This window comes from Hyla sarda, unplaced genomic scaffold (genome assembly GCF_029499605.1).
Source record: "Hyla sarda isolate aHylSar1 unplaced genomic scaffold, aHylSar1.hap1 scaffold_636, whole genome shotgun sequence".
NCBI classification, from domain to species: Eukaryota; Metazoa; Chordata; class Amphibia; order Anura; family Hylidae; genus Hyla; species Hyla sarda.
In genome coordinates this window covers 39,653-67,425 of record NW_026610651.1, presented here as the reverse complement: position 1 = coordinate 67,425, position 27,773 = coordinate 39,653, and the positions used below count along the sequence as shown (strand labels likewise).

Genomic DNA, 27,773 nt, shown 5'->3' with positions numbered 1-27,773 from the left:
CTAATTGACAAAATAAGATTAATGCTTATGAAGAAATATAAAATCTCATCCCTTCCCCAATATCGCGCCACACCCCTACCCCTTAATTCCCTGGTTGAACGTGATGGACATATGTCTTTTTTCGACCGTACTAACTATGTAACTATGTAACATAACATGGGGGGGGGGGGGGGTCTCCTGGCTGTTCACACAGGTGTGTCATTGCTGTACATTGACCATGCATTGCTTCTGTGGTATTGCAAAGGCAAAGACAAATGCTTCCAGCCATCCATTGCACTAATGGATTGGTCATCAGCTGGCTGTCTATGTCCCGCATCAATATAGACCAAAGTACAGAGGGTTAGGCTATGCTATTGTGCACCTACCTGATGCATCAGAAGGTGCGAGGCCCTTGCTAAATTCTGTGCACAGACTTTGAGATCTATGCTTTAGACTGTATCTAAACCTGCTCCAACATGGACTGACATTCTGGCCTACTTTCAGCCGATGCGACTTGTCTGTCGCTGAACAGTCGCTTTTTATGTATTCAGCACCTATGTATAATGTTGTAAAAATGCTCTAGAAGCTAAAGTCGCAGAAATGTCACACATATTTGGCCTGCAACTTTCTGTGCGACAAATTCAGACAGGAAAAATCAGTATAAATCCTTAGAAAATTATCCCCCAGTGTCTCCATCTGCTGGCGGTATTGAATAAGCATTGCTGCACTGATGGGGTATGCATTAGACGAAAAAAAAGAAGAAAAAGAAGAATAATACGCCCAGAAAAGAGGCGAAAAGGAGAAAAACGTAAAAAAACGTGAAAAAAAAGTAAGAGGAAGAGAAGGGAAAAAAAGGTGGAAATGGGTTTAAAAGTGATTTCGGCGGAGAAATATATATATATATATATATATATATATATATATATATATATATGCGCACACACACACATAGATATAAACGTATTCTCCGTTGAGATATTGCAGCCGCTGCTGTGTCCAGGCCCAGGAGCCTTAGCACTGTGCTGTGATGTCACTCAATACCACTGACATCACTAGGTGTAAACAACATCTCTCCTTTGCTGTGTATGTGACTATGGAGCTGTTTGGTGATGTCGTCTATTACGGCCTTCATAGAAGCAACAGGAGATTGTTGCATCCATCTTGAACCCTCAGAACTACAGTGCTATGATGTCACTCACTTCCACAGGCCTTGCAGAGTGTAAACAACAACAACCCAGCTTTGTTGTGTATGTAACCAAAGGGATTTGTGATGTCACCTAGAACCTTCACAGCAGCGACAGCTTTATGAGGAGCATCAGCACTGCTCTGCCTGAGCAGAACCATCACCGCCATAGGTTGTCAAATAACCCGGATTTAACCCACACAGGTAAGTCCAATGGGGTGCAGGCATGTCCTCTATGCTTACAGCTTCCCGTGGGTGTTGGTTTGATACCGTTTGGGGACAGCCAAGGAGGCATCTGCAGGCAACAAAGGTAGGTGTGTGCTTGTGTGTGTGTTTCCTATGCAGATCCTAAGCCCAGTGTCACATGCAAGTAGGAGGAGTAAGAAGGGTTCCTGGCAAATCCGGGTTATGGATTGCATTTAAAAAGGCCCCGTGGGAGTGCAATGGGCCCCTGTCTTGCTGCTTAGCAATAATGGTATGGGTTTAGGTTCTGCTGTGTGTACTGGTGGTTGACTGCCCCCCAGCCCAGAGTGTGCATGGAAAATTGTCTGGCAGCCTCCCTGACAGCAAGCAGTGATAGTGCCCATGAAGGGGACCTTGTTGGGCCCGCCCCTTTCACGGTTATCGCTTCTCGGCCTTTTGGCTAAGATCAAGTGTAGTATCTGTTCTTATCAGTTTAATATCTGATACGTCCCCTATCTGGGGACCATATATTAAATGGATTTTTGAGAACGGGGGCCGATTTCGAAGCTTGCTTCCGTCGCCCTATGCATTGACCCGATATGGCAGTATCTTCGGGTACAGTGCACCACCCCCTTACAGGGTTAAAAAGAAAGATTCCTACTTTCATTGCTACCTGCTTGCTGGCTAGCCAGCTAGCCAGCCCTGTGGGCCTTGCTGCTGCTGCAGCCAAAAAACAAAAGGTGGTGCTGCTGCTGCTTCTGCTTCTGCTTGTGTCTGGCCCCTGTTGGAGCGTCCAGGCACAGGACTTCTGCTGCTGCTGACTAAATGGCCTCCTTAATTGGATCATTTGAGTAGCCAGCACACCTGTGCAGGTAGGGCATGACATGATAGGCAGCTGCCTTGATAGCGGGTGGGTGCTGAATGTTCCTAATTGACAAAATAAGATTAATGCTTATGAAGAAATATAAAATCTCATCCCTTCCCCAATATCGCGCCACACCCCTACCCCTTAATTCCCTGGTTGAACGTGATGGACATATGTCTTTTTTCGACCGTACTAACTATGTAACTATGTAACATAACATGGGGGGGGGGGGGGGGGGGGTCTCCTGGCTGTTCACACAGGTGTGTCATTGCTGTACATTGACCATGCATTGCTTCTGTGGTATTGCAAAGGCAAAGACAAATGCTTCCAGCCATCCATTGCACTAATGGATTGGTCATCAGCTGGCTGTCTTTGTCCCGCATCAATATAGACCAAAGTACAGAGGGTTAGGCTATGCTATTGTGCACCTACCTGATGCATCAGAAGGTGCGAGGCCCTTGCTAAATTCTGTGCACAGACTTTGAGATCTATGCTTTAGACTGTATCTAAACCTGCTCCAACATGGACTGACATTCTGGCCTACTTTCAGCCGATGCGACTTGTCTGTCGCTGAACAGTCGCTTTTTATGTATTCAGCACCTATGTATAATGTTGTAAAAATGCTCTAGAAGCTAAAGTCGCAGAAATGTCACACATATTTGGCCTGCAACTTTCTGTGCGACAAATTCAGACAGGAAAAATCAGTATAAATCCTTAGAAAATTATCCCCCAGTGTCTCCATCTGCTGGCGGTATTGAATAAGCATTGCTGCACTGATGGGGTATGCATTAGACGAAAAAAAAGAAGAAAAAGAAGAATAATACGCCCAGAAAAGAGGCGAAAAGGAGAAAAACGTAAAAAAACGTGAAAAAAAAGTAAGAGGAAGAGAAGGGAAAAAAAGGTGGAAATGGGTTTAAAAGTGATTTCGGCGGAGAAATATATATATATATATATATATATATATATATATATATATGCGCACACACACACATAGATATAAACGTATTCTCCGTTGAGATATTGCAGCCGCTGCTGTGTCCAGGCCCAGGAGCCTTAGCACTGTGCTGTGATGTCACTCAATACCACTGACATCACTAGGTGTAAACAACATCTCTCCTTTGCTGTGTATGTGACTATGGAGCTGTTTGGTGATGTCGTCTATTACGGCCTTCATAGAAGCAACAGGAGATTGTTGCATCCATCTTGAACCCTCAGAACTACAGTGCTATGATGTCACTCACTTCCACAGGCCTTGCAGAGTGTAAACAACAACAACCCAGCTTTGTTGTGTATGTAACCAAAGGGATTTGTGATGTCACCTAGAACCTTCACAGCAGCGACAGCTTTATGAGGAGCATCAGCACTGCTCTGCCTGAGCAGAACCATCACCGCCATAGGTTGTCAAATAACCCGGATTTAACCCACACAGGTAAGTCCAATGGGGTGCAGGCATGTCCTCTATGCTTACAGCTTCCCGTGGGTGTTGGTTTGATACCGTTTGGGGACAGCCAAGGAGGCATCTGCAGGCAACAAAGGTAGGTGTGTGCTTGTGTGTGTGTTTCCTATGCAGATCCTAAGCCCAGTGTCACATGCAAGTAGGAGGAGTAAGAAGGGTTCCTGGCAAATCCGGGTTATGGATTGCATTTAAAAAGGCCCCGTGGGAGTGCAATGGGCCCCTGTCTTGCTGCTTAGCAATAATGGTATGGGTTTAGGTTCTGCTGTGTGTACTGGTGGTTGACTGCCCCCCAGCCCAGAGTGTGCATGGAAAATTGTCTGGCAGCCTCCCTGACAGCAAGCAGTGATAGTGCCCATGAAGGGGACCTTGTTGGGCCCGCCCCTTTCACGGTTATCGCTTCTCGGCCTTTTGGCTAAGATCAAGTGTAGTATCTGTTCTTATCAGTTTTCATGCTGGTGGGGATGGGTGCTGCATGGAGGATGCAGGTGTACCAGGGCTTTCCGGGGCTGGTTCTGAGGAATCAGCTCAACGGCTGCCCCGATGTGACCTGTTCCCTCCGGGTCTCGCCATGAGGCTGAGAGGGTCTAGAGCCGAGGTACTTTTGTGCCTCGGGGATTGGTGACCCCGAGGTGCCGAAACTCACTGGGAGAATAGACTCACTGAGTTGAAGCACGGGCACCATAATCTCTTCACCTTGTGGCACTCACCTCTTGATTCCCGGCCTTCTGGCTAGGATCAGAGAAATTTTTATAGATCCGGCCGGATGTCCGGGCAGTATATCTGCACACATTCACTTATTTATTTCTTTTTTGTCTCACTGTGTCACTTTTTGCGTGTTGTGTGTTCACAGGATTTGTCAGGATGCGGTAGCCCTTCTGGGTGTCCCTCCTGGCGGTCTAGGGGAGGTGTGTGTGGCCATTAGGTTCCGCACCTCCCTGCAAACACCCCGGGTACTCCTGCTTTGGCAGGGTACCTACCGTAATCGGCTCTGCGGGCAGATACCTTGGCCAACGCCAAGGGGGATGCCGGGAGCATTTGTGGTCCCCTAGTAGCTTCGGCGAAAAGGGACATCGAACCTGGAACCTCGCAGGTACCTTTTGGTCCGGAGGCGAAGGGTAAGGTTTGTTGGGGGGCCTCTCTCCTATCGGAGAAGGGCTTGCGATAGACCGCATCCTTTGTGCACGTTTTTTTAGTGTAACACGTTTGCACTTTTTCTTGCACTTTCGGTGAATCGAAAGCACGTTCCTCGGCTTTAGATAAAAAAAAAAAAAAATCTGTTCTTATCAGTTTAATATCTGATACGTCCCCTATCTGGGGACCATATATTAAATGGATTTTTGAGAACGGGGGCCGATTTCGAAGCTTGCTTCCGTCGCCCTATGCATTGACCCGATATGGCAGTATCTTCGGGTACAGTGCACCACCCCCTTACAGGGTTAAAAAGAAAGATTCCTACTTTCATTGCTACCTGCTTGCTGGCTAGCCAGCTAGCCAGCCCTGTGGGCCTTGCTGCTGCTGCAGCCAAAAAACAAAAGGTGGTGCTGCTGCTGCTTCTGCTGCTTCTGCTTCTGCTTGTGTCTGGCCCCTGTTGGAGCGTCCAGGCACAGGACTTCTGCTGCTGCTGACTAAATGGCCTCCTTAATTGGATCATTTGAGTAGCCAGCACACCTGTGCAGGTAGGGCATGACATGATAGGCAGCTGCCTTGATAGCGGGTGGGTGCTGAATGTTCCTAATTGACAAAATAAGATTAATGCTTATGAAGAAATATAAAATCTCATCCCTTCCCCAATATCGCGCCACACCCCTACCCCTTAATTCCCTGGTTGAACGTGATGGACATATGTCTTTTTTCGACCGTACTAACTATGTAACTATGTAACATAACATGGGGGGGGGGGGGGTCTCCTGGCTGTTCACACAGGTGTGTCATTGCTGTACATTGACCATGCATTGCTTCTGTGGTATTGCAAAGGCAAAGACAAATGCTTCCAGCCATCCATTGCACTAATGGATTGGTCATCAGCTGGCTGTCTATGTCCCGCATCAATATAGACCAAAGTACAGAGGGTTAGGCTATGCTATTGTGCACCTACCTGATGCATCAGAAGGTGCGAGGCCCTTGCTAAATTCTGTGCACAGACTTTGAGATCTATGCTTTAGACTGTATCTAAACCTGCTCCAACATGGACTGACATTCTGGCCTACTTTCAGCCGATGCGACTTGTCTGTCGCTGAACAGTCGCTTTTTATGTATTCAGCACCTATGTATAATGTTGTAAAAATGCTCTAGAAGCTAAAGTCGCAGAAATGTCACACATATTTGGCCTGCAACTTTCTGTGCGACAAATTCAGACAGGAAAAATCAGTATAAATCCTTAGAAAATTATCCCCCAGTGTCTCCATCTGCTGGCGGTATTGAATAAGCATTGCTGCACTGATGGGGTATGCATTAGACGAAAAAAAAGAAGAAAAAGAAGAATAATACGCCCAGAAAAGAGGCGAAAAGGAGAAAAACGTAAAAAAACGTGAAAAAAAAGTAAGAGGAAGAGAAGGGAAAAAAAGGTGGAAATGGGTTTAAAAGTGATTTCGGCGGAGAAATATATATATATATATATATATATATATATATATATATATATATATGCGCACACACACACATAGATATAAACGTATTCTCCGTTGAGATATTGCAGCCACTGCTGTGTCCAGGCCCAGGAGCCTTAGCACTGTGCTGTGATGTCACTCAATACCACTGACATCACTAGGTGTAAACAACATCTCTCCTTTGCTGTGTATGTGACTATGGAGCTGTTTGGTGATGTCGTCTATTACGGCCTTCATAGAAGCAACAGGAGATTGTTGCATCCATCTTGAACCCTCAGAACTACAGTGCTATGATGTCACTCACTTCCACAGGCCTTGCAGAGTGTAAACAACAACAACCCAGCTTTGTTGTGTATGTAACCAAAGGGATTTGTGATGTCACCTAGAACCTTCACAGCAGCGACAGCTTTATGAGGAGCATCAGCACTGCTCTGCCTGAGCAGAACCATCACCGCCATAGGTTGTCAAATAACCCGGATTTAACCCACACAGGTAAGTCCAATGGGGTGCAGGCATGTCCTCTATGCTTACAGCTTCCCGTGGGTGTTGGTTTGATACCGTTTGGGGACAGCCAAGGAGGCATCTGCAGGCAACAAAGGTAGGTGTGTGCTTGTGTGTGTGTTTCCTATGCAGATCCTAAGCCCAGTGTCACATGCAAGTAGGAGGAGTAAGAAGGGTTCCTGGCAAATCCGGGTTATGGATTGCATTTAAAAAGGCCCCGTGGGAGTGCAATGGGCCCCTGTCTTGCTGCTTAGCAATAATGGTATGGGTTTAGGTTCTGCTGTGTGTACTGGTGGTTGACTGCCCCCCAGCCCAGAGTGTGCATGGAAAATTGTCTGGCAGCCTCCCTGACAGCAAGCAGTGATAGTGCCCATGAAGGGGACCTTGTTGGGCCCGCCCCTTTCACGGTTATCGCTTCTCGGCCTTTTGGCTAAGATCAAGTGTAGTATCTGTTCTTATCAGTTTAATATCTGATACGTCCCCTATCTGGGGACCATATATTAAATGGATTTTTGAGAACGGGGGCCGATTTCGAAGCTTGCTTCCGTCGCCCTATGCATTGACCCGATATGGCAGTATCTTCGGGTACAGTGCACCACCCCCTTACAGGGTTAAAAAGAAAGATTCCTACTTTCATTGCTACCTGCTTGCTGGCTAGCCAGCTAGCCAGCCCTGTGGGCCTTGCTGCTGCTGCAGCCAAAAAACAAAAGGTGGTGCTGCTGCTGCTTCTGCTGCTTCTGCTTCTGCTTGTGTCTGGCCCCTGTTGGAGCGTCCAGGCACAGGACTTCTGCTGCTGCTGACTAAATGGCCTCCTTAATTGGATCATTTGAGTAGCCAGCACACCTGTGCAGGTAGGGCATGACATGATAGGCAGCTGCCTTGATAGCGGGTGGGTGCTGAATGTTCCTAATTGACAAAATAAGATTAATGCTTATGAAGAAATATAAAATCTCATCCCTTCCCCAATATCGCGCCACACCCCTACCCCTTAATTCCCTGGTTGAACGTGATGGACATATGTCTTTTTTCGACCGTACTAACTATGTAACTATGTAACATAACATGGGGGGGGGGGGGGGGGGGGTCTCCTGGCTGTTCACACAGGTGTGTCATTGCTGTACATTGACCATGCATTGCTTCTGTGGTATTGCAAAGGCAAAGACAAATGCTTCCAGCCATCCATTGCACTAATGGATTGGTCATCAGCTGGCTGTCTATGTCCCGCATCAATATAGACCAAAGTACAGAGGGTTAGGCTATGCTATTGTGCACCTACCTGATGCATCAGAAGGTGCGAGGCCCTTGCTAAATTCTGTGCACAGACTTTGAGATCTATGCTTTAGACTGTATCTAAACCTGCTCCAACATGGACTGACATTCTGGCCTACTTTCAGCCGATGCGACTTGTCTGTCGCTGAACAGTCGCTTTTTATGTATTCAGCACCTATGTATAATGTTGTAAAAATGCTCTAGAAGCTAAAGTCGCAGAAATGTCACACATATTTGGCCTGCAACTTTCTGTGCGACAAATTCAGACAGGAAAAATCAGTATAAATCCTTAGAAAATTATCCCCCAGTGTCTCCATCTGCTGGCGGTATTGAATAAGCATTGCTGCACTGATGGGGTATGCATTAGACGAAAAAAAAGAAGAAAAAGAAGAATAATACGCCCAGAAAAGAGGCGAAAAGGAGAAAAACGTAAAAAAACGTGAAAAAAAAGTAAGAGGAAGAGAAGGGAAAAAAAGGTGGAAATGGGTTTAAAAGTGATTTCGGCGGAGAAATATATATATATATATATATATATATATATATATATATATATATGCGCACACACACACATAGATATAAACGTATTCTCCGTTGAGATATTGCAGCCGCTGCTGTGTCCAGGCCCAGGAGCCTTAGCACTGTGCTGTGATGTCACTCAATACCACTGACATCACTAGGTGTAAACAACATCTCTCCTTTGCTGTGTATGTGACTATGGAGCTGTTTGGTGATGTCGTCTATTACGGCCTTCATAGAAGCAACAGGAGATTGTTGCATCCATCTTGAACCCTCAGAACTACAGTGCTATGATGTCACTCACTTCCACAGGCCTTGCAGAGTGTAAACAACAACAACCCAGCTTTGTTGTGTATGTAACCAAAGGGATTTGTGATGTCACCTAGAACCTTCACAGCAGCGACAGCTTTATGAGGAGCATCAGCACTGCTCTGCCTGAGCAGAACCATCACCGCCATAGGTTGTCAAATAACCCGGATTTAACCCACACAGGTAAGTCCAATGGGGTGCAGGCATGTCCTCTATGCTTACAGCTTCCCGTGGGTGTTGGTTTGATACCGTTTGGGGACAGCCAAGGAGGCATCTGCAGGCAACAAAGGTAGGTGTGTGCTTGTGTGTGTGTTTCCTATGCAGATCCTAAGCCCAGTGTCACATGCAAGTAGGAGGAGTAAGAAGGGTTCCTGGCAAATCCGGGTTATGGATTGCATTTAAAAAGGCCCCGTGGGAGTGCAATGGGCCCCTGTCTTGCTGCTTAGCAATAATGGTATGGGTTTAGGTTCTGCTGTGTGTACTGGTGGTTGACTGCCCCCCAGCCCAGAGTGTGCATGGAAAATTGTCTGGCAGCCTCCCTGACAGCAAGCAGTGATAGTGCCCATGAAGGGGACCTTGTTGGGCCCGCCCCTTTCACGGTTATCGCTTCTCGGCCTTTTGGCTAAGATCAAGTGTAGTATCTGTTCTTATCAGTTTAATATCTGATACGTCCCCTATCTGGGGACCATATATTAAATGGATTTTTGAGAACGGGGGCCGATTTCGAAGCTTGCTTCCGTCGCCCTATGCATTGACCCGATATGGCAGTATCTTCGGGTACAGTGCACCACCCCCTTACAGGGTTAAAAAGAAAGATTCCTACTTTCATTGCTACCTGCTTGCTGGCTAGCCAGCTAGCCAGCCCTGTGGGCCTTGCTGCTGCTGCAGCCAAAAAACAAAAGGTGGTGCTGCTGCTGCTTCTGCTGCTTCTGCTTCTGCTTGTGTCTGGCCCCTGTTGGAGCGTCCAGGCACAGGACTTCTGCTGCTGCTGACTAAATGGCCTCCTTAATTGGATCATTTGAGTAGCCAGCACACCTGTGCAGGTAGGGCATGACATGATAGGCAGCTGCCTTGATAGCGGGTGGGTGCTGAATGTTCCTAATTGACAAAATAAGATTAATGCTTATGAAGAAATATAAAATCTCATCCCTTCCCCAATATCGCGCCACACCCCTACCCCTTAATTCCCTGGTTGAACGTGATGGACATATGTCTTTTTTCGACCGTACTAACTATGTAACTATGTAACATAACATGGGGGGGGGGGGGGGGGGGGTCTCCTGGCTGTTCACACAGGTGTGTCATTGCTGTACATTGACCATGCATTGCTTCTGTGGTATTGCAAAGGCAAAGACAAATGCTTCCAGCCATCCATTGCACTAATGGATTGGTCATCAGCTGGCTGTCTATGTCCCGCATCAATATAGACCAAAGTACAGAGGGTTAGGCTATGCTATTGTGCACCTACCTGATGCATCAGAAGGTGCGAGGCCCTTGCTAAATTCTGTGCACAGACTTTGAGATCTATGCTTTAGACTGTATCTAAACCTGCTCCAACATGGACTGACATTCTGGCCTACTTTCAGCCGATGCGACTTGTCTGTCGCTGAACAGTCGCTTTTTATGTATTCAGCACCTATGTATAATGTTGTAAAAATGCTCTAGAAGCTAAAGTCGCAGAAATGTCACACATATTTGGCCTGCAACTTTCTGTGCGACAAATTCAGACAGGAAAAATCAGTATAAATCCTTAGAAAATTATCCCCCAGTGTCTCCATCTGCTGGCGGTATTGAATAAGCATTGCTGCACTGATGGGGTATGCATTAGACGAAAAAAAAGAAGAAAAAGAAGAATAATACGCCCAGAAAAGAGGCGAAAAGGAGAAAAACGTAAAAAAACGTGAAAAAAAAGTAAGAGGAAGAGAAGGGAAAAAAAGGTGGAAATGGGTTTAAAAGTGATTTCGGCGGAGAAATATATATATATATATATATATATATATATATATATATATATATATATGCGCACACACACACATAGATATAAACGTATTCTCCGTTGAGATATTGCAGCCGCTGCTGTGTCCAGGCCCAGGAGCCTTAGCACTGTGCTGTGATGTCACTCAATACCACTGACATCACTAGGTGTAAACAACATCTCTCCTTTGCTGTGTATGTGACTATGGAGCTGTTTGGTGATGTCGTCTATTACGGCCTTCATAGAAGCAACAGGAGATTGTTGCATCCATCTTGAACCCTCAGAACTACAGTGCTATGATGTCACTCACTTCCACAGGCCTTGCAGAGTGTAAACAACAACAACCCAGCTTTGTTGTGTATGTAACCAAAGGGATTTGTGATGTCACCTAGAACCTTCACAGCAGCGACAGCTTTATGAGGAGCATCAGCACTGCTCTGCCTGAGCAGAACCATCACCGCCATAGGTTGTCAAATAACCCGGATTTAACCCACACAGGTAAGTCCAATGGGGTGCAGGCATGTCCTCTATGCTTACAGCTTCCCGTGGGTGTTGGTTTGATACCGTTTGGGGACAGCCAAGGAGGCATCTGCAGGCAACAAAGGTAGGTGTGTGCTTGTGTGTGTGTTTCCTATGCAGATCCTAAGCCCAGTGTCACATGCAAGTAGGAGGAGTAAGAAGGGTTCCTGGCAAATCCGGGTTATGGATTGCATTTAAAAAGGCCCCGTGGGAGTGCAATGGGCCCCTGTCTTGCTGCTTAGCAATAATGGTATGGGTTTAGGTTCTGCTGTGTGTACTGGTGGTTGACTGCCCCCCAGCCCAGAGTGTGCATGGAAAATTGTCTGGCAGCCTCCCTGACAGCAAGCAGTGATAGTGCCCATGAAGGGGACCTTGTTGGGCCCGCCCCTTTCACGGTTATCGCTTCTCGGCCTTTTGGCTAAGATCAAGTGTAGTATCTGTTCTTATCAGTTTAATATCTGATACGTCCCCTATCTGGGGACCATATATTAAATGGATTTTTGAGAACGGGGGCCGATTTCGAAGCTTGCTTCCGTCGCCCTATGCATTGACCCGATATGGCAGTATCTTCGGGTACAGTGCACCACCCCCTTACAGGGTTAAAAAGAAAGATTCCTACTTTCATTGCTACCTGCTTGCTGGCTAGCCAGCTAGCCAGCCCTGTGGGCCTTGCTGCTGCTGCAGCCAAAAAACAAAAGGTGGTGCTGCTGCTGCTTCTGCTGCTTCTGCTTCTGCTTGTGTCTGGCCCCTGTTGGAGCGTCCAGGCACAGGACTTCTGCTGCTGCTGACTAAATGGCCTCCTTAATTGGATCATTTGAGTAGCCAGCACACCTGTGCAGGTAGGGCATGACATGATAGGCAGCTGCCTTGATAGCGGGTGGGTGCTGAATGTTCCTAATTGACAAAATAAGATTAATGCTTATGAAGAAATATAAAATCTCATCCCTTCCCCAATATCGCGCCACACCCCTACCCCTTAATTCCCTGGTTGAACGTGATGGACATATGTCTTTTTTCGACCGTACTAACTATGTAACTATGTAACATAACATGGGGGGGGGGGGGGGTCTCCTGGCTGTTCACACAGGTGTGTCATTGCTGTACATTGACCATGCATTGCTTCTGTGGTATTGCAAAGGCAAAGACAAATGCTTCCAGCCATCCATTGCACTAATGGATTGGTCATCAGCTGGCTGTCTATGTCCCGCATCAATATAGACCAAAGTACAGAGGGTTAGGCTATGCTATTGTGCACCTACCTGATGCATCAGAAGGTGCGAGGCCCTTGCTAAATTCTGTGCACAGACTTTGAGATCTATGCTTTAGACTGTATCTAAACCTGCTCCAACATGGACTGACATTCTGGCCTACTTTCAGCCGATGCGACTTGTCTGTCGCTGAACAGTCGCTTTTTATGTATTCAGCACCTATGTATAATGTTGTAAAAATGCTCTAGAAGCTAAAGTCGCAGAAATGTCACACATATTTGGCCTGCAACTTTCTGTGCGACAAATTCAGACAGGAAAAATCAGTATAAATCCTTAGAAAATTATCCCCCAGTGTCTCCATCTGCTGGCGGTATTGAATAAGCATTGCTGCACTGATGGGGTATGCATTAGACGAAAAAAAAGAAGAAAAAGAAGAATAATACGCCCAGAAAAGAGGCGAAAAGGAGAAAAACGTAAAAAAACGTGAAAAAAAAGTAAGAGGAAGAGAAGGGAAAAAAAGGTGGAAATGGGTTTAAAAGTGATTTCGGCGGAGAATATATATATATATATATATATATATATATATATATATATATATATGCGCACACACACACATAGATATAAACGTATTCTCCGTTGAGATATTGCAGCCACTGCTGTGTCCAGGCCCAGGAGCCTTAGCACTGTGCTGTGATGTCACTCAATACCACTGACATCACTAGGTGTAAACAACATCTCTCCTTTGCTGTGTATGTGACTATGGAGCTGTTTGGTGATGTCGTCTATTACGGCCTTCATAGAAGCAACAGGAGATTGTTGCATCCATCTTGAACCCTCAGAACTACAGTGCTATGATGTCACTCACTTCCACAGGCCTTGCAGAGTGTAAACAACAACAACCCAGCTTTGTTGTGTATGTAACCAAAGGGATTTGTGATGTCACCTAGAACCTTCACAGCAGCGACAGCTTTATGAGGAGCATCAGCACTGCTCTGCCTGAGCAGAACCATCACCGCCATAGGTTGTCAAATAACCCGGATTTAACCCACACAGGTAAGTCCAATGGGGTGCAGGCATGTCCTCTATGCTTACAGCTTCCCGTGGGTGTTGGTTTGATACCGTTTGGGGACAGCCAAGGAGGCATCTGCAGGCAACAAAGGTAGGTGTGTGCTTGTGTGTGTGTTTCCTATGCAGATCCTAAGCCCAGTGTCACATGCAAGTAGGAGGAGTAAGAAGGGTTCCTGGCAAATCCGGGTTATGGATTGCATTTAAAAAGGCCCCGTGGGAGTGCAATGGGCCCCTGTCTTGCTGCTTAGCAATAATGGTATGGGTTTAGGTTCTGCTGTGTGTACTGGTGGTTGACTGCCCCCCAGCCCAGAGTGTGCATGGAAAATTGTCTGGCAGCCTCCCTGACAGCAAGCAGTGATAGTGCCCATGAAGGGGACCTTGTTGGGCCCGCCCCTTTCACGGTTATCGCTTCTCGGCCTTTTGGCTAAGATCAAGTGTAGTATCTGTTCTTATCAGTTTAATATCTGATACGTCCCCTATCTGGGGACCATATATTAAATGGATTTTTGAGAACGGGGGCCGATTTCGAAGCTTGCTTCCGTCGCCCTATGCATTGACCCGATATGGCAGTATCTTCGGGTACAGTGCACCACCCCCTTACAGGGTTAAAAAGAAAGATTCCTACTTTCATTGCTACCTGCTTCTGGCTAGCCAGCTAGCCAGCCCTGTGGGCCTTGCTGCTGCTGCAGCCAAAAAACAAAAGGTGGTGCTGCTGCTGCTTCTGCTGCTTCTGCTTCTGCTTGTGTCTGGCCCCTGTTGGAGCGTCCAGGCACAGGACTTCTGCTGCTGCTGACTAAATGGCCTCCTTAATTGGATCATTTGAGTAGCCAGCACACCTGTGCAGGTAGGGCATGACATGATAGGCAGCTGCCTTGATAGCGGGTGGGTGCTGAATGTTCCTAATTGACAAAATAAGATTAATGCTTATGAAGAAATATAAAATCTCATCCCTTCCCCAATATCGCGCCACACCCCTACCCCTTAATTCCCTGGTTGAACGTGATGGACATATGTCTTTTTTCGACCGTACTAACTATGTAACTATGTAACATAACATGGGGGGGGGGGGGGGGGGTCTCCTGGCTGTTCACACAGGTGTGTCATTGCTGTACATTGACCATGCATTGCTTCTGTGGTATTGCAAAGGCAAAGACAAATGCTTCCAGCCATCCATTGCACTAATGGATTGGTCATCAGCTGGCTGTCTATGTCCCGCATCAATATAGACCAAAGTACAGAGGGTTAGGCTATGCTATTGTGCACCTACCTGATGCATCAGAAGGTGCGAGGCCCTTGCTAAATTCTGTGCACAGACTTTGAGATCTATGCTTTAGACTGTATCTAAACCTGCTCCAACATGGACTGACATTCTGGCCTACTTTCAGCCGATGCGACTTGTCTGTCGCTGAACAGTCGCTTTTTATGTATTCAGCACCTATGTATAATGTTGTAAAAATGCTCTAGAAGCTAAAGTCGCAGAAATGTCACACATATTTGGCCTGCAACTTTCTGTGCGACAAATTCAGACAGGAAAAATCAGTATAAATCCTTAGAAAATTATCCCCCAGTGTCTCCATCTGCTGGCGGTATTGAATAAGCATTGCTGCACTGATGGGGTATGCATTAGACGAAAAAAAAGAAGAAAAAGAAGAATAATACGCCCAGAAAAGAGGCGAAAAGGAGAAAAACGTAAAAAAACGTGAAAAAAAAGTAAGAGGAAGAGAAGGGAAAAAAAGGTGGAAATGGGTTTAAAAGTGATTTCGGCGGAGAAATATATATATATATATATATATATATATATATATATATATATATATGCGCACACACACACATAGATATAAACGTATTCTCCGTTGAGATATTGCAGCCGCTGCTGTGTCCAGGCCCAGGAGCCTTAGCACTGTGCTGTGATGTCACTCAATACCACTGACATCACTAGGTGTAAACAACATCTCTCCTTTGCTGTGTATGTGACTATGGAGCTGTTTGGTGATGTCGTCTATTACGGCCTTCATAGAAGCAACAGGAGATTGTTGCATCCATCTTGAACCCTCAGAACTACAGTGCTATGATGTCACTCACTTCCACAGGCCTTGCAGAGTGTAAACAACAACAACCCAGCTTTGTTGTGTATGTAACCAAAGGGATTTGTGATGTCACCTAGAACCTTCACAGCAGCGACAGCTTTATGAGGAGCATCAGCACTGCTCTGCCTGAGCAGAACCATCACCGCCATAGGTTGTCAAATAACCCGGATTTAACCCACACAGGTAAGTCCAATGGGGTGCAGGCATGTCCTCTATGCTTACAGCTTCCCGTGGGTGTTGGTTTGATACCGTTTGGGGACAGCCAAGGAGGCATCTGCAGGCAACAAAGGTAGGTGTGTGCTTGTGTGTGTGTTTCCTATGCAGATCCTAAGCCCAGTGTCACATGCAAGTAGGAGGAGTAAGAAGGGTTCCTGGCAAATCCGGGTTATGGATTGCATTTAAAAAGGCCCCGTGGGAGTGCAATGGGCCCCTGTCTTGCTGCTTAGCAATAATGGTATGGGTTTAGGTTCTGCTGTGTGTACTGGTGGTTGACTGCCCCCCAGCCCAGAGTGTGCATGGAAAATTGTCTGGCAGCCTCCCTGACAGCAAGCAGTGATAGTGCCCATGAAGGGGACCTTGTTGGGCCCGCCCCTTTCACGGTTATCGCTTCTCGGCCTTTTGGCTAAGATCAAGTGTAGTATCTGTTCTTATCAGTTTAATATCTGATACGTCCCCTATCTGGGGACCATATATTAAATGGATTTTTGAGAACGGGGGCCGATTTCGAAGCTTGCTTCCGTCGCCCTATGCATTGACCCGATATGGCAGTATCTTCGGGTACAGTGCACCACCCCCTTACAGGGTTAAAAAGAAAGATTCCTACTTTCATTGCTACCTGCTTGCTGGCTAGCCAGCTAGCCAGCCCTGTGGGCCTTGCTGCTGCTGCAGCCAAAAAACAAAAGGTGGTGCTGCTGCTGCTTCTGCTGCTTCTGCTTCTGCTTGTGTCTGGCCCCTGTTGGAGCGTCCAGGCACAGGACTTCTGCTGCTGCTGACTAAATGGCCTCCTTAATTGGATCATTTGAGTAGCCAGCACACCTGTGCAGGTAGGGCATGACATGATAGGCAGCTGCCTTGATAGCGGGTGGGTGCTGAATGTTCCTAATTGACAAAATAAGATTAATGCTTATGAAGAAATATAAAATCTCATCCCTTCCCCAATATCGCGCCACACCCCTACCCCTTAATTCCCTGGTTGAACGTGATGGACATATGTCTTTTTTCGACCGTACTAACTATGTAACTATGTAACATAACATGGGGGGGGGGGGGGGGGGGTCTCCTGGCTGTTCACACAGGTGTGTCATTGCTGTACATTGACCATGCATTGCTTCTGTGGTATTGCAAAGGCAAAGACAAATGCTTCCAGCCATCCATTGCACTAATGGATTGGTCATCAGCTGGCTGTCTATGTCCCGCATCAATATAGACCAAAGTACAGAGGGTTAGGCTATGCTATTGTGCACCTACCTGATGCATCAGAAGGTGCGAGGCCCTTGCTAAATTCTGTGCACAGACTTTGAGATCTATGCTTTAGACTGTATCTAAACCTGCTCCAACATGGACTGACATTCTGGCCTACTTTCAGCCGATGCGACTTGTCTGTCGCTGAACAGTCGCTTTTTATGTATTCAGCACCTATGTATAATGTTGTAAAAATGCTCTAGAAGCTAAAGTCGCAGAAATGTCACACATATTTGGCCTGCAACTTTCTGTGCGACAAATTCAGACAGGAAAAATCAGTATAAATCCTTAGAAAATTATCCCCCAGTGTCTCCATCTGCTGGCGGTATTGAATAAGCATTGCTGCACTGATGGGGTATGCATTAGACGAAAAAAAAGAAGAAAAAGAAGAATAATACGCCCAGAAAAGAGGCGAAAAGGAGAAAAACGTAAAAAAACGTGAAAAAAAAGTAAGAGGAAGAGAAGGGAAAAAAAGGTGGAAATGGGTTTAAAAGTGATTTCGGCGGAGAAATATATATATATATATATATATATATATATATATATATATATATATGCGCACACACACACATAGATATAAACGTATTCTCCGTTGAGATATTGCAGCCGCTGCTGTGTCCAGGCCCAGGAGCCTTAGCACTGTGCTGTGATGTCACTCAATACCACTGACATCACTAGGTGTAAACAACATCTCTCCTTTGCTGTGTATGTGACTATGGAGCTGTTTGGTGATGTCGTCTATTACGGCCTTCATAGAAGCAACAGGAGATTGTTGCATCCATCTTGAACCCTCAGAACTACAGTGCTATGATGTCACTCACTTCCACAGGCCTTGCAGAGTGTAAACAACAACAACCCAGCTTTGTTGTGTATGTAACCAAAGGGATTTGTGATGTCACCTAGAACCTTCACAGCAGCGACAGCTTTATGAGGAGCATCAGCACTGCTCTGCCTGAGCAGAACCATCACCGCCATAGGTTGTCAAATAACCCGGATTTAACCCACACAGGTAAGTCCAATGGGGTGCAGGCATGTCCTCTATGCTTACAGCTTCCCGTGGGTGTTGGTTTGATACCGTTTGGGGACAGCCAAGGAGGCATCTGCAGGCAACAAAGGTAGGTGTGTGCTTGTGTGTGTGTTTCCTATGCAGATCCTAAGCCCAGTGTCACATGCAAGTAGGAGGAGTAAGAAGGGTTCCTGGCAAATCCGGGTTATGGATTGCATTTAAAAAGGCCCCGTGGGAGTGCAATGGGCCCCTGTCTTGCTGCTTAGCAATAATGGTATGGGTTTAGGTTCTGCTGTGTGTACTGGTGGTTGACTGCCCCCCAGCCCAGAGTGTGCATGGAAAATTGTCTGGCAGCCTCCCTGACAGCAAGCAGTGATAGTGCCCATGAAGGGGACCTTGTTGGGCCCGCCCCTTTCACGGTTATCGCTTCTCGGCCTTTTGGCTAAGATCAAGTGTAGTATCTGTTCTTATCAGTTTAATATCTGATACGTCCCCTATCTGGGGACCATATATTAAATGGATTTTTGACGGGGGCCGATTTCGAAGCTTGCTTCCGTCGCCCTATGCATTGACCCGATATGGCAGTATCTTCGGGTACAGTGCACCACCCCCTTACAGGGTTAAAAAGAAAGATTCCTACTTTCATTGCTACCTGCTTGCTGGCTAGCCAGCTAGCCAGCCCTGTGGGCCTTGCTGCTGCTGCAGCCAAAAAACAAAAGGTGGTGCTGCTGCTGCTTCTGCTGCTTCTGCTTCTGCTTGTGTCTGGCCCCTGTTGGAGCGTCCAGGCACAGGACTTCTGCTGCTGCTGACTAAATGGCCTCCTTAATTGGATCATTTGAGTAGCCAGCACACCTGTGCAGGTAGGGCATGACATGATAGGCAGCTGCCTTGATAGCGGGTGGGTGCTGAATGTTCCTAATTGACAAAATAAGATTAATGCTTATGAAGAAATATAAAATCTCATCCCTTCCCCAATATCGCGCCACACCCCTACCCCTTAATTCCCTGGTTGAACGTGATGGACATATGTCTTTTTTCGACCGTACTAACTATGTAACTATGTAACATAACATGGGGGGGGGGGGGGGGGTCTCCTGGCTGTTCACACAGGTGTGTCATTGCTGTACATTGACCATGCATTGCTTCTGTGGTATTGCAAAGGCAAAGACAAATGCTTCCAGCCATCCATTGCACTAATGGATTGGTCATCAGCTGGCTGTCTATGTCCCGCATCAATATAGACCAAAGTACAGAGGGTTAGGCTATGCTATTGTGCACCTACCTGATGCATCAGAAGGTGCGAGGCCCTTGCTAAATTCTGTGCACAGACTTTGAGATCTATGCTTTAGACTGTATCAAACCTGCTCCAACATGGACTGACATTCTGGCCTACTTTCAGCCGATGCGACTTGTCTGTCGCTGAACAGTCGCTTTTTATGTATTCAGCACCTATGTATAATGTTGTAAAAATGCTCTAGAAGCTAAAGTCGCAGAAATGTCACACATATTTGGCCTGCAACTTTCTGTGCGACAAATTCAGACAGGAAAAATCAGTATAAATCCTTAGAAAATTATCCCCCAGTGTCTCCATCTGCTGGCGGTATTGAATAAGCATTGCTGCACTGATGGGGTATGCATTAGACGAAAAAAAAGAAGAAAAAGAAGAATAATACGCCCAGAAAAGAGGCGAAAAGGAGAAAAACGTAAAAAAACGTGAAAAAAAAGTAAGAGGAAGAGAAGGGAAAAAAAGGTGGAAATGGGTTTAAAAGTGATTTCGGCGGAGAAATATATATATATATATATATATATATATATATATATATATATATGCGCACACACACACATAGATATAAACGTATTCTCCGTTGAGATATTGCAGCCGCTGCTGTGTCCAGGCCCAGGAGCCTTAGCACTGTGCTGTGATGTCACTCAATACCACTGACATCACTAGGTGTAAACAACATCTCTCCTTTGCTGTGTATGTGACTATGGAGCTGTTTGGTGATGTCGTCTATTACGGCCTTCATAGAAGCAACAGGAGATTGTTGCATCCATCTTGAACCCTCAGAACTACAGTGCTATGATGTCACTCACTTCCACAGGCCTTGCAGAGTGTAAACAACAACAACCCAGCTTTGTTGTGTATGTAACCAAAGGGATTTGTGATGTCACCTAGAACCTTCACAGCAGCGACAGCTTTATGAGGAGCATCAGCACTGCTCTGCCTGAGCAGAACCATCACCGCCATAGGTTGTCAAATAACCCGGATTTAACCCACACAGGTAAGTCCAATGGGGTGCAGGCATGTCCTCTATGCTTACAGCTTCCCGTGGGTGTTGGTTTGATACCGTTTGGGGACAGCCAAGGAGGCATCTGCAGGCAACAAAGGTAGGTGTGTGCTTGTGTGTGTGTTTCCTATGCAGATCCTAAGCCCAGTGTCACATGCAAGTAGGAGGAGTAAGAAGGGTTCCTGGCAAATCCGGGTTATGGATTGCATTTAAAAAGGCCCCGTGGGAGTGCAATGGGCCCCTGTCTTGCTGCTTAGCAATAATGGTATGGGTTTAGGTTCTGCTGTGTGTACTGGTGGTTGACTGCCCCCCAGCCCAGAGTGTGCATGGAAAATTGTCTGGCGCAGCCTCCCTGACAGCAAGCAGTGATAGTGCCCATGAAGGGGACCTTGTTGGGCCCGCCCCTTTCACGGTTATCGCTTCTCGGCCTTTTGGCTAAGATCAAGTGTAGTATCTGTTCTTATCAGTTTAATATCTGATACGTCCCCTATCTGGGGACCATATATTAAATGGATTTTTGAGAACGGGGGCCGATTTCGAAGCTTGCTTCCGTCGCCCTATGCATTGACCCGATATGGCAGTATCTTCGGGTACAGTGCACCACCCCCTTACAGGGTTAAAAAGAAAGATTCCTACTTTCATTGCTACCTGCTTGCTGGCTAGCCAGCTAGCCAGCCCTGTGGGCCTTGCTGCTGCTGCAGCCAAAAAACAAAAGGTGGTGCTGCTGCTGCTTCTGCTGCTTCTGCTTCTGCTTGTGTCTGGCCCCTGTTGGAGCGTCCAGGCACAGGACTTCTGCTGCTGCTGACTAAATGGCCTCCTTAATTGGATCATTTGAGTAGCCAGCACACCTGTGCAGGTAGGGCATGACATGATAGGCAGCTGCCTTGATAGCGGGTGGGTGCTGAATGTTCCTAATTGACAAAATAAGATTAATGCTTATGAAGAAATATAAAATCTCATCCCTTCCCCAATATCGCGCCACACCCCTACCCCTTAATTCCCTGGTTGAACGTGATGGACATATGTCTTTTTTCGACCGTACTAACTATGTAACTATGTAACATAACATGGGGGGGTCTCCTGGCTGTTCACACAGGTGTGTCATTGCTGTACATTGACCATGCATTGCTTCTGTGGTATTGCAAAGGCAAAGACAAATGCTTCCAGCCATCCATTGCACTAATGGATTGGTCATCAGCTGGCTGTCTATGTCCCGCATCAATATAGACCAAAGTACAGAGGGTTAGGCTATGCTATTGTGCACCTACCTGATGCATCAGAAGGTGCGAGGCCCTTGCTAAATTCTGTGCACAGACTTTGAGATCTATGCTTTAGACTGTATCTAAACCTGCTCCAACATGGACTGACATTCTGGCCTACTTTCAGCCGATGCGACTTGTCTGTCGCTGAACAGTCGCTTTTTATGTATTCAGCACCTATGTATAATGTTGTAAAAATGCTCTAGAAGCTAAAGTCGCAGAAATGTCACACATATTTGGCCTGCAACTTTCTGTGCGACAAATTCAGACAGGAAAAATCAGTATAAATCCTTAGAAAATTATCCCCCAGTGTCTCCATCTGCTGGCGGTATTGAATAAGCATTGCTGCACTGATGGGGTATGCATTAGACGAAAAAAAAGAAGAAAAAGAAGAATAATACGCCCAGAAAAGAGGCGAAAAGGAGAAAAACGTAAAAAAACGTGAAAAAAAAGTAAGAGGAAGAGAAGGGAAAAAAAGGTGGAAATGGGTTTAAAAGTGATTTCGGCGGAGAATATATATATATATATATATATATATATATATATATATATATATATATGCGCACACACACACATAGATATAAACGTATTCTCCGTTGAGATATTGCAGCCGCTGCTGTGTCCAGGCCCAGGAGCCTTAGCACTGTGCTGTGATGTCACTCAATACCACTGACATCACTAGGTGTAAACAACATCTCTCCTTTGCTGTGTATGTGACTATGGAGCTGTTTGGTGATGTCGTCTATTACGGCCTTCATAGAAGCAACAGGAGATTGTTGCATCCATCTTGAACCCTCAGAACTACAGTGCTATGATGTCACTCACTTCCACAGGCCTTGCAGAGTGTAAACAACAACAACCCAGCTTTGTTGTGTATGTAACCAAAGGGATTTGTGATGTCACCTAGAACCTTCACAGCAGCGACAGCTTTATGAGGAGCATCAGCACTGCTCTGCCTGAGCAGAACCATCACCGCCATAGGTTGTCAAATAACCCGGATTTAACCCACACAGGTAAGTCCAATGGGGTGCAGGCATGTCCTCTATGCTTACAGCTTCCCGTGGGTGTTGGTTTGATACCGTTTGGGGACAGCCAAGGAGGCATCTGCAGGCAACAAAGGTAGGTGTGTGCTTGTGTGTGTGTTTCCTATGCAGATCCTAAGCCCAGTGTCACATGCAAGTAGGAGGAGTAAGAAGGGTTCCTGGCAAATCCGGGTTATGGATTGCATTTAAAAAGGCCCCGTGGGAGTGCAATGGGCCCCTGTCTTGCTGCTTAGCAATAATGGTATGGGTTTAGGTTCTGCTGTGTGTACTGGTGGTTGACTGCCCCCCAGCCCAGAGTGTGCATGGAAAATTGTCTGGCAGCCTCCCTGACAGCAAGCAGTGATAGTGCCCATGAAGGGGACCTTGTTGGGCCCGCCCCTTTCACGGTTATCGCTTCTCGGCCTTTTGGCTAAGATCAAGTGTAGTATCTGTTCTTATCAGTTTAATATCTGATACGTCCCCTATCTGGGGACCATATATTAAATGGATTTTTGAGAACGGGGGCCGATTTCGAAGCTTGCTTCCGTCGCCCTATGCATTGACCCGATATGGCAGTATCTTCGGGTACAGTGCACCACCCCCTTACAGGGTTAAAAAGAAAGATTCCTACTTTCATTGCTACCTGCTTGCTGGCTAGCCAGCTAGCCAGCCCTGTGGGCCTTGCTGCTGCTGCAGCCAAAAAACAAAAGGTGGTGCTGCTGCTGCTTCTGCTGCTTCTGCTTCTGCTTGTGTCTGGCCCCTGTTGGAGCGTCCAGGCACAGGACTTCTGCTGCTGCTGACTAAATGGCCTCCTTAATTGGATCATTTGAGTAGCCAGCACACCTGTGCAGGTAGGGCATGACATGATAGGCAGCTGCCTTGATAGCGGGTGGGTGCTGAATGTTCCTAATTGACAAAATAAGATTAATGCTTATGAAGAAATATAAAATCTCATCCCTTCCCCAATATCGCGCCACACCCCTACCCCTTAATTCCCTGGTTGAACGTGATGGACATATGTCTTTTTTCGACCGTACTAACTATGTAACTATGTAACATAACATGGGGGGGGGGGGGGGGGTGTCTCCTGGCTGTTCACACAGGTGTGTCATTGCTGTACATTGACCATGCATTGCTTCTGTGGTATTGCAAAGGCAAAGACAAATGCTTCCAGCCATCCATTGCACTAATGGATTGGTCATCAGCTGGCTGTCTATGTCCCGCATCAATATAGACCAAAGTACAGAGGGTTAGGCTATGCTATTGTGCACCTACCTGATGCATCAGAAGGTGCGAGGCCCTTGCTAAATTCTGTGCACAGACTTTGAGATCTATGCTTTAGACTGTATCTAAACCTGCTCCAACATGGACTGACATTCTGGCCTACTTTCAGCCGATGCGACTTGTCTGTCGCTGAACAGTCGCTTTTTATGTATTCAGCACCTATGTATAATGTTGTAAAAATGCTCTAGAAGCTAAAGTCGCAGAAATGTCACACATATTTGGCCTGCAACTTTCTGTGCGACAAATTCAGACAGGAAAAATCAGTATAAATCCTTAGAAAATTATCCCCCAGTGTCTCCATCTGCTGGCGGTATTGAATAAGCATTGCTGCACTGATGGGGTATGCATTAGACGAAAAAAAAGAAGAAAAAGAAGAATAATACGCCCAGAAAAGAGGCGAAAAGGAGAAAAACGTAAAAAAACGTGAAAAAAAAGTAAGAGGAAGAGAAGGGAAAAAAAGGTGGAAATGGGTTTAAAAGTGATTTCGGCGGAGAAATATATATATATATATATATATATATATATATATATATATATATATATATATATGCGCACACACACACATAGATATAAACGTATTCTCCGTTGAGATATTGCAGCCGCTGCTGTGTCCAGGCCCAGGAGCCTTAGCACTGTGCTGTGATGTCACTCAATACCACTGACATCACTAGGTGTAAACAACATCTCTCCTTTGCTGTGTATGTGACTATGGAGCTGTTTGGTGATGTCGTCTATTACGGCCTTCATAGAAGCAACAGGAGATTGTTGCATCCATCTTGAACCCTCAGAACTACAGTGCTATGATGTCACTCACTTCCACAGGCCTTGCAGAGTGTAAACAACAACAACCCAGCTTTGTTGTGTATGTAACCAAAGGGATTTGTGATGTCACCTAGAACCTTCACAGCAGCGACAGCTTTATGAGGAGCATCAGCACTGCTCTGCCTGAGCAGAACCATCACCGCCATAGGTTGTCAAATAACCCGGATTTAACCCACACAGGTAAGTCCAATGGGGTGCAGGCATGTCCTCTATGCTTACAGCTTCCCGTGGGTGTTGGTTTGATACCGTTTGGGGACAGCCAAGGAGGCATCTGCAGGCAACAAAGGTAGGTGTGTGCTTGTGTGTGTGTTTCCTATGCAGATCCTAAGCCCAGTGTCACATGCAAGTAGGAGGAGTAAGAAGGGTTCCTGGCAAATCCGGGTTATGGATTGCATTTAAAAAGGCCCCGTGGGAGTGCAATGGGCCCCTGTCTTGCTGCTTAGCAATAATGGTATGGGTTTAGGTTCTGCTGTGTGTACTGGTGGTTGACTGCCCCCCAGCCCAGAGTGTGCATGGAAAATTGTCTGGCAGCCTCCCTGACAGCAAGCAGTGATAGTGCCCATGAAGGGGACCTTGTTGGGCCCGCCCCTTTCACGGTTATCGCTTCTCGGCCTTTTGGCTAAGATCAAGTGTAGTATCTGTTCTTATCAGTTTTCATGCTGGTGGGGATGGGTGCTGCATGGAGGATGCAGGTGTACCAGGGCTTTCCGGGGCTGGTTCTGAGGAATCAGCTCGACGGCTGCCCCGATGTGACCTGTTCCCTCCGGGTCTCGCCATGAGGCTGAGAGGGTCTAGAGCCGAGGTACTTTTGTGCCTCGGGGATTGGTGACCCCGAGGTGCCGAAACTCACTGGGAGAATAGACTCACTGAGTTGAAGCACGGGCACCATAATCTCTTCACCTTGTGGCACTCACCTCTTGATTCCCGGCCTTCTGGCTAGGATCAGAGAAATTTTTATAGATCCGGCCGGATGTCCGGGCAGTATATCTGCACACATTCACTTATTTATTTCTTTTTTGTCTCACTGTGTCACTTTTTGCGTGTTGTGTGTTCACAGGATTTGTCAGGATGCGGTAGCCCTTCTGGGTGTCCCTCCTGGCGGTCTAGGGGAGGTGTGTGTGGCCATTAGGTTCCGCACCTCCCTGCAAACACCCCGGGTACTCCTGCTTTGGCAGGGTACCTACCGTAATCGGCTCTGCGGGCAGATACCTTGGCCAACGCCAAGGGGGATGCCGGGAGCATTTGTGGTCCCCTAGTAGCTTCGGCGAAAAGGGACATCGAACCTGGAACCTCGCAGGTACCTTTTGGTCCGGAGGCGAAGGGTAAGGTTTGTTGGGGGGCCTCTCTCCTATCGGAGAAGGGCTTGCGATAGACCGCATCCTTTGTGCACGTTTTTTTAGTGTAACACGTTTGCACTTTTTCTTGCACTTTCGGTGAATCGAAAGCACGTTCCTCGGCTTTAGATAAAAAAAAAAAAAAATCTGTTCTTATCAGTTTAATATCTGATACGTCCCCTATCTGGGGACCATATATTAAATGGATTTTTGAGAACGGGGGCCGATTTCGAAGCTTGCTTCCGTCGCCCTATGCATTGACCCGATATGGCAGTATCTTCGGGTACAGTGCACCACCCCCTTACAGGGTTAAAAAGAAAGATTCCTACTTTCATTGCTACCTGCTTGCTGGCTAGCCAGCTAGCCAGCCCTGTGGGCCTTGCTGCTGCTGCAGCCAAAAAACAAAAGGTGGTGCTGCTGCTGCTTCTGCTGCTTCTGCTTCTGCTTGTGTCTGGCCCCTGTTGGAGCGTCCAGGCACAGGACTTCTGCTGCTGCTGACTAAATGGCCTCCTTAATTGGATCATTTGAGTAGCCAGCACACCTGTGCAGGTAGGGCATGACATGATAGGCAGCTGCCTTGATAGCGGGTGGGTGCTGAATGTTCCTAATTGACAAAATAAGATTAATGCTTATGAAGAAATATAAAATCTCATCCCTTCCCCAATATCGCGCCACACCCCTACCCCTTAATTCCCTGGTTGAACGTGATGGACATATGTCTTTTTTCGACCGTACTAACTATGTAACTATGTAACATAACATGGGGGGGGGGGGGGGGGGGTCTCCTGGCTGTTCACACAGGTGTGTCATTGCTGTACATTGACCATGCATTGCTTCTGTGGTATTGCAAAGGCAAAGACAAATGCTTCCAGCCATCCATTGCACTAATGGATTGGTCATCAGCTGGCTGTCTATGTCCCGCATCAATATAGACCAAAGTACAGAGGGTTAGGCTATGCTATTGTGCACCTACCTGATGCATCAGAAGGTGCGAGGCCCTTGCTAAATTCTGTGCACAGACTTTGAGATCTATGCTTTAGACTGTATCTAAACCTGCTCCAACATGGACTGACATTCTGGCCTACTTTCAGCCGATGCGACTTGTCTGTCGCTGAACAGTCGCTTTTTATGTATTCAGCACCTATGTATAATGTTGTAAAAATGCTCTAGAAGCTAAAGTCGCAGAAATGTCACACATATTTGGCCTGCAACTTTCTGTGCGACAAATTCAGACAGGAAAAATCAGTATAAATCCTTAGAAAATTATCCCCCAGTGTCTCCATCTGCTGGCGGTATTGAATAAGCATTGCTGCACTGATGGGGTATGCATTAGACGAAAAAAAAGAAGAAAAAGAAGAATAATACGCCCAGAAAAGAGGCGAAAAGGAGAAAAACGTAAAAAAACGTGAAAAAAAAGTAAGAGGAAGAGAAGGGAAAAAAAGGTGGAAATGGGTTTAAAAGTGATTTCGGCGGAGAAATATATATATATATATATATATATATATATATATATATATATATATATGCGCACACACACACATAGATATAAACGTATTCTCCGTTGAGATATTGC

The 27,773-nt window shown here is 46.4% G+C and overlaps 9 non-coding genes and 4 pseudogenes across 9 annotated transcripts; all 13 read left to right on the top strand.

Annotated features, from left to right (window-relative positions):
* The first annotated feature begins 1,785 nt into the window (after positions 1-1,785).
* Positions 1,786-1,976, top strand: LOC130342113 (U2 spliceosomal RNA). Its single transcript, XR_008881827.1, has one exon. It is a non-coding gene; the product is annotated as a U2 spliceosomal RNA (small nuclear RNA).
* A 2,082-nt stretch (positions 1,977-4,058) lies between these two features.
* LOC130342094 (U2 spliceosomal RNA) lies at positions 4,059-4,218 on the top strand (annotated as a pseudogene).
* Positions 4,219-4,911: 693 nt separating this feature from the next.
* On the top strand, positions 4,912-5,092 carry LOC130342092 (U2 spliceosomal RNA; annotated as a pseudogene).
* Positions 5,093-7,183: 2,091 nt separating this feature from the next.
* LOC130342112 (U2 spliceosomal RNA) lies at positions 7,184-7,374 on the top strand. The gene has a single exon (XR_008881826.1). It is a non-coding gene; the product is annotated as a U2 spliceosomal RNA (small nuclear RNA).
* A 2,095-nt stretch (positions 7,375-9,469) lies between these two features.
* On the top strand, positions 9,470-9,660 carry LOC130342111 (U2 spliceosomal RNA). Its single transcript, XR_008881825.1, has one exon. It is a non-coding gene; the product is annotated as a U2 spliceosomal RNA (small nuclear RNA).
* A 2,099-nt stretch (positions 9,661-11,759) lies between these two features.
* On the top strand, positions 11,760-11,950 carry LOC130342110 (U2 spliceosomal RNA). Its single transcript, XR_008881824.1, has one exon. It is a non-coding gene; the product is annotated as a U2 spliceosomal RNA (small nuclear RNA).
* A 2,091-nt stretch (positions 11,951-14,041) lies between these two features.
* Positions 14,042-14,232, top strand: LOC130342108 (U2 spliceosomal RNA). Its single transcript, XR_008881823.1, has one exon. It is a non-coding gene; the product is annotated as a U2 spliceosomal RNA (small nuclear RNA).
* Positions 14,233-16,326: 2,094 nt separating this feature from the next.
* Positions 16,327-16,517, top strand: LOC130342107 (U2 spliceosomal RNA). Its single transcript, XR_008881822.1, has one exon. It is a non-coding gene; the product is annotated as a U2 spliceosomal RNA (small nuclear RNA).
* Positions 16,518-18,613: 2,096 nt separating this feature from the next.
* Positions 18,614-18,801, top strand: LOC130342088 (U2 spliceosomal RNA). Its single transcript, XR_008881809.1, has one exon. It is a non-coding gene; the product is annotated as a U2 spliceosomal RNA (small nuclear RNA).
* Positions 18,802-20,894: 2,093 nt separating this feature from the next.
* LOC130342106 (U2 spliceosomal RNA) lies at positions 20,895-21,085 on the top strand. Its single transcript, XR_008881821.1, has one exon. It is a non-coding gene; the product is annotated as a U2 spliceosomal RNA (small nuclear RNA).
* A 2,085-nt stretch (positions 21,086-23,170) lies between these two features.
* On the top strand, positions 23,171-23,361 carry LOC130342104 (U2 spliceosomal RNA). The gene has a single exon (XR_008881819.1). It is a non-coding gene; the product is annotated as a U2 spliceosomal RNA (small nuclear RNA).
* Positions 23,362-25,465: 2,104 nt separating this feature from the next.
* Positions 25,466-25,625, top strand: LOC130342096 (U2 spliceosomal RNA; annotated as a pseudogene).
* Positions 25,626-26,318: 693 nt separating this feature from the next.
* Positions 26,319-26,499, top strand: LOC130342091 (U2 spliceosomal RNA; annotated as a pseudogene).
* Positions 26,500-27,773: the final 1,274 nt, after the last annotated feature.